This window comes from Chinchilla lanigera, unplaced genomic scaffold, assembly GCF_000276665.1.
Source record: "Chinchilla lanigera isolate Chin_1 unplaced genomic scaffold, ChiLan1.0 scaffold00001, whole genome shotgun sequence".
NCBI lineage: Eukaryota > Metazoa > Chordata > Mammalia > Rodentia > Chinchillidae > Chinchilla > Chinchilla lanigera.
The window spans coordinates 23,484,991-23,490,990 of NW_004955402.1; the positions used below are offsets into that span (position 1 = coordinate 23,484,991).

At 37.3% G+C, this 6,000-nt stretch overlaps 1 protein-coding gene across 10 annotated transcripts in view; it reads left to right on the top strand.

Annotated features, from left to right (window-relative positions):
* Positions 1-6,000, top strand: part of Kiaa1328 (KIAA1328 ortholog) — a 293,177-nt gene that overhangs the window by 186,747 nt on the left and 100,430 nt on the right. The gene's annotated exons all lie outside the window — the stretch shown is intronic.

Genomic DNA, 6,000 nt, shown 5'->3' on the forward strand with positions numbered 1-6,000 from the left:
ATTTGTCTATTAGACTGTTATTGGATAATATAGGATTTTGCTGTTATAAATTATACATTGAAGGATATTTCTCTAAATAAATTTTTTACTTTATCTTTACCCATTTCCTTAACATATATTACTATAAATGGAGTTACCAAAGTGTATAAAATATATATCTATTTAAGATTCTCAATTTACAATGTCTAGTTGTTTCCTATAAAACATTTCCTACCTCAATACTGTGTTTAAATATTCTGTTTTTGTGAAGTTTTAGAAATTTTTGGCCATTATTTTTCACTTTTTTGTCTTTCTCCCCTTCTTTTACTGTTCCAATTACATGTATATAGAACTTGTAGATATATCTTGTGGGTCCCTGAAACTTTCAATATGTTCTTGAGTATGTTTATTATAACTTCTTTTAAAGTACTTGTCTGCTCATTCTAATACTTGGATCATGTTGGGACTGTGTTCTTTAATTAACTTTGCTCTTGCAAGCTGGTTGTTTTTCCTCTTTTTGTGTTCAGTAATTTTGGATATTCCCTTAAACAGTGTTGACTTTTTTATAATAGCAGACAGCTAACTTGATTAAACTCATACTCCATCAGGGGCCAGCCAACAGGGCAGGGTCTTTGGGACACTGAGCAGGCCTAGTGCCTGGGATAGGCAGAATGCATCGGGCCAAATGGACAGACAGACCTGGATCTGGGATGCCTTGGAACCTGGGGCAGACCTGGAGATTAACAGCTTCAGGGGCTGTCCTGGTACTGGGCAGGCATGGAGACTAGCCCTGCAGGGGCCAGTCTGGAGATTAGGTCCACAGGTACTAACCTAATAATGAGAAGTGCTGAGATTGATTGAGAGCCAGAGGCTGAAGGAGTATAGCTAGAGCCTGAGTTTGTGAGGACTGGCCTGGAGCCAGTGGTACTGGAGCTGATAGAGCCCCTGGGACTACTAAAGTGGGCTAGTAGTGAGGAAGGCATAGATAAGGAATACAAATTTATGAGGCAGTCCTAAAGCTGAGGCAGAGAGACCCCACCTGACTCCAGGTAGGGCTTGGAAGTTCAGATTGAGGGTATCTGCCTAGAGGAGGCTATGAAGGTTTGCTGACACCAGGTTTTATGATAGCATAGGTCAAAGTTGGATGCTTGAGTCCTCTTTCTTCCTCCACAGGGCAGGTATCTGTGCACTGTGCTGGTTTGACTTGGAGGAGGGGTGATGCTGGTAATGTAAAATCATCCTACCTACCCTCTTCAATGCATCTTTGCTTAATTCTTTGTTACAACCAGATGCTATATTCTCTCCTCTGGTTTCATTAGCTCTTGTGAAGTTATTTTATATTGGGACATTTGTTCAAATTCATATTTCTAGAGTCAGGAGTAAGTGCGTGAACCTTACTGATGACTGTCCTCCAACAAGTTCTTTTGACTATTTTAGATGTTACTCATTTATCTGTTCCTGCTAGCATTTGTGTCTATATTTCTGTTTAGCTGACTTACATGGTCATTAAGTACATTGACCTTCTGCTGTGGAATATGATTTAGCTCTCAGTGATAATTATTTGCTCTCTTTGTTTCTCCCATTTTTTCCCTCCTTCTGTTAACCTCCTGTCTTGGTTACTTTTCTCTGGTTGCTGAGACAAAATACCTGATGCCCAAAATTAATGAAGGAAAGGTTTATTTAGCTCACAGTCTATGGAGGTTTCAGTCCATACCTGACTGGCTCCAAGGCAGAGTGGCACATGACACAGGCAACCATTCATGGCAGCAAAAGCAGCAAGTGCGGAAAGGGTGGGGTGTCAACCATAACACCTCCCTTTTTTCTTTACTCTTCTGCCTGTTCTCCTTGTTAGTCACACTGGCCCATGCTCTTTCTTTCCTTCTGTCCATTTTTTACTTTGAAATAGGGTCTTGCTAAATTGTCAAGGCTGGGCTTAAATTTATGATCAGCCTGCCTCAGCCTCCCAGAGTGCTGTGATTATAGGCATATGCCATGTGCCACCATACCTGGTTCTTTTTTCTTTTTCTTTTTCTTTCCCTTTTTCCTTTCACTTCCCCTTTTCCTTCCCCTTCCCATCCATTAAATTCTACTGTACTCCAACCTGTATCCTTTTTTTGGTTTATACTCCATCTTAATGAAACATGTCCTTTAATAGCTTAATAAAAAGGAATATAGAGGCAAAAATTTTTGGAACTGTCATATCTGTGAAAAATGTCTTTAGTCTATCTTCACATTTATAGTTGAGTTCTTTATAGAATTCTGAGTTTGTAATTATTTTTCCTCAAAAGGGATTAAAATTGTATCCTATCATCTTCTAGTTTCTCGTTGCAGTAAAAATCTGATGCAGTTTGCTTCTTGATCTTTTTTTTGCAACCTGTTTTCTATAAAATTATCAGAATCTTGGCTTTTTATTAATTCTTATAAAAATTAATAGTGCAATACATTAGATGGGCCTGTTTTTTACTCATTATTCTAAGTAATCAGTGGACTCTTTTAATTAGAAAACATCCTTCCATTTTGGGTAAACTTTCTTTGTCAATTTCCAAGTCTTACTTTTTTATATTGTGTCTTCCCTGAAACTGTCTTACCCAAAAGTTGAATCTCTTGAAACATTCCTTATTTTTTTATTTTCCCCTCCTTTCATGATGCTATCTTTTTTCCTCTAACTTCTAAGAGATTTGCCAAACTTTTTCAGTGCTTCTGTTGAGTTTTTTTGCTGCTATAATTTTTAGCTTCTTAGAACACCTTATTCTCTGAATATCCCTTTTTAAAAATAAGAATCCATTCTTTTTATATATGTAACATTCTTCTTAGTGCCAATGATACTTAGTTTTGAAGTTTATTCCATTTCTAGTACAGTATTTCTATTTTTGTTAAATTCTAGTTTTGTTTTTCCACAAATATCTAATGATCCCTTTATATTTACAAAGAAAATAGTAAGAGCTACTGAAAACTCTCAGTATGCATTAGCAGGGTTTGTCCACTGATGGTCTTTCCTATGACCATGCAGAAACCTTGGGGCCTGTTATTTCCCATTGGTCTTTTCTCTTGGGTGGTCACTTCTCCTAGGGATAAATTGTGTATATGGGAAGGAAAAAGGGATGGGAGCTCTGTAGAATTTTGGCTGCTGTGTTATATTTCTGTCACTGTGAAAAAATCAATTTAAAAGAAGGAAAGGTTTATTTTGCCTCATAGCTTCAGGTATTTCAGTCAATGAAGGGCTGTTCTGTTGTTTTGTGGTCTGTAGTGAGGTTGGATATTATGGTGGGGAGCACTTGATCAGGTAAAACTGCTCACCTTATGGTGACCAGGAAGGAAAGAAAGACTGAAAAAGGACTTAGACCTCACTATCCCATCCAAGAGCATGTTCCTCAATAACCTAACTTTCTTTTACTGGCTCCTACTTCCCAAAAGTTCTACCACCTTCCAGCAGTGCTGCAGGTTGGCAGCTGTTACTGCTTGTGTTTAGATGTCCTCCCAAAGCCTCATGTGGTGATAAGTGGGGCTTTTTCAGAAGAGGCTGGACCTAGAGTATGTGGCGCTGGAACTGGTTCATGGTGCAGTGCTAGGACTGAGGGCACTAGGATTAAAAGTGTGAGTGCTACCCACCCTAAGTAGCCTGGATAAGATATAAGGGACAGAAAGTGCTGACTGTCCCTTATTGCTTTGCTATCTTCTGCCCAGCATGAACTATCTCTCCTCTATGATCCCTGTCTACCATACCACCCTGCTTTGGAGTCAGCCAATTATGACGTGAAACCTCTACAAACTATGAGCTAAATAAATCTTTATTCCCTTAACTTGTGGGTGTTGGGTATGTTGTCTCACCCATGAGAAAAGTAACTAAGACAGCACCCAAGCCTTTAGCATATGGGCCTTTGGGAGACATTTAAGAAGCAAACAGTAACAGCTTCCAATGTTGGGGCCCTGCTGGAAGAAGAGGAAAGGGGCCTATCACTCATTATTATGTTGGCTTTGACCAAATCCCCCTTTCATCTATGGCATCTCTTCCCTCGACTGTATTCCTGGCTCCCAAATCCAGAATTACTCATTTTCAACCCCTTCCTAGTGGTAAACACCCAGTCTTCACTCCCAGATAGGACAGATACAGGAAGGCATCTTGGCGTTTACTGCTATGCAGACTTTCACAGAATTGTGCTTGACTCCTTACTGTATTCCTACCTGCCCTGAACCTTTCAGGAGTTTTCTGGCATGTTTTAGCTTACTACCTTCTTCACCATAGCTAGGAAATATTTCAGTTTTTTTTTTTTTTTAGTTGACTAATTGAGCTTCAACTCATAGATTTGCCTTCTGTATTTCTAAAATTTTGTAACATATGTTATCTGTTGTCTTCTCTTCATTTCTCTGCAGCCACGTAGGTATATATCTTTATTATCCTTTTACTATTAGTTTTTAGCATTTCAGGAAAAAAGAGGTATTTTTTCAGTCACAGAAATTGGCTCTCTAATGTTATGAACAATTAAACACTTGGCAATGTAATAAGTGGAAAGATAGAATCCTATTGTAATTTGTACTTTCCTAATATTCAATTCAGATTAACTTTTTCTATGTGTTTATTAACCTTTTTTTTTTCTTTGTAGAATTTCCACTTTCTGAGCAACTCCACATTTTTATGTAGGGGCATTATTTTTCTTCTTTAATTGATATATAAGAACTTTTTTGTATTTGTTTTTCAGATGTTTTTGTTAATGCTATTTATGTTTATCTTTACCCATTTATTTTCTTGCTTGATTATGGTATAAGGTAATATGCTGATAAGCCAAAAAAGGGGAAATAAAATGTATCTATGATCTTATCGAGAAGTAATCATAGGATATAACTTCTAAATCTTATTTATGAGTAAATGTTGTGTGTTTATATTAACATTTTTGTTTCATAGTCCATCTTAAAATATTTTTGATTAGAGGAGGTTACAGGCCAAGGAATATAAGTAGTAGCCTAGGAATAGTCCTCAGCTGACAGCTAATAAAGAAATAGAGACCTCAGTCCTTCTATTGCAAGAAAGTGAAATCTTCCAAAACCTCAAATGAGCAAGGAAATGATTGCTCCCTAAAGGGCCTCCAGAAAGGAAAGCAGCCCTGACAGTTTCTGGATGTTAGCCCAGTTACCTCAGTGAGACCCATGTTAGATTTCTGACTTACAAAGGAGTAGAATTATGAACCTGTGTTAAGCTAATTTCTTGTAACAGCAATAGAATATGAACACAAATACCAACCCATTACTTAATATAAATGCATAATCATCTGTGGTCTGCACCATAATTTATCTATTGTTTTCTACTGCTGAGTATTCAAGTAGTTTCACCTTGTTTAATACTAAAAACAATATAATAAGCATGATTATCCATGTATTTTTGTACATGGACAATTCTTGTACTGTATTAGTGAGCCTTCCACTGCTGGGACAAAATACCTGCCATACACAGCATACGGAATGAAAGATTTATTTTGAGTTTCATTTTCATAGATTTGCTTGTGATTCCAGAGTCCATGTTTGGTTTCCTCTAAGGCAGAAATATAGTGGAAAGCGATGGCAGAGGAAAGCTACTCACCTTATAGCAGCCAAAACACAGAGTGAGAAGAAAAGAGTCAGTGAAGAAGCCATGGGGAAGATGTACCCTTCAAAGGCACATCCCTAGTGACCTATCTTATCTAATTAGGCCCCACCTCCCAATAGATCCACTGAACTATGAACTCATTAATAGATTAATCCACTTAATGTTAGAGCCTTATTATCCATGCATTTCTATAAATCCCACCACCTTGCAACCAAGCCTTCAACTCATTGAGGCTTTGCTGGAGGCCATTTTTAAAAATTTTATTTTAAAGAGGAAAAAAAAATCTCAAAATGAGATAATAAGAGAGTGACAATGGTTAATACATTGCATATTGATGTCTTTAAATTAGTTACTCAGAGTACAAGATAGAGGTATTTAATTGTCCAAACAATATTAACACAAACCTTTCTTTTCAATGAGCTAAGAGAAATCAATAGTATAAC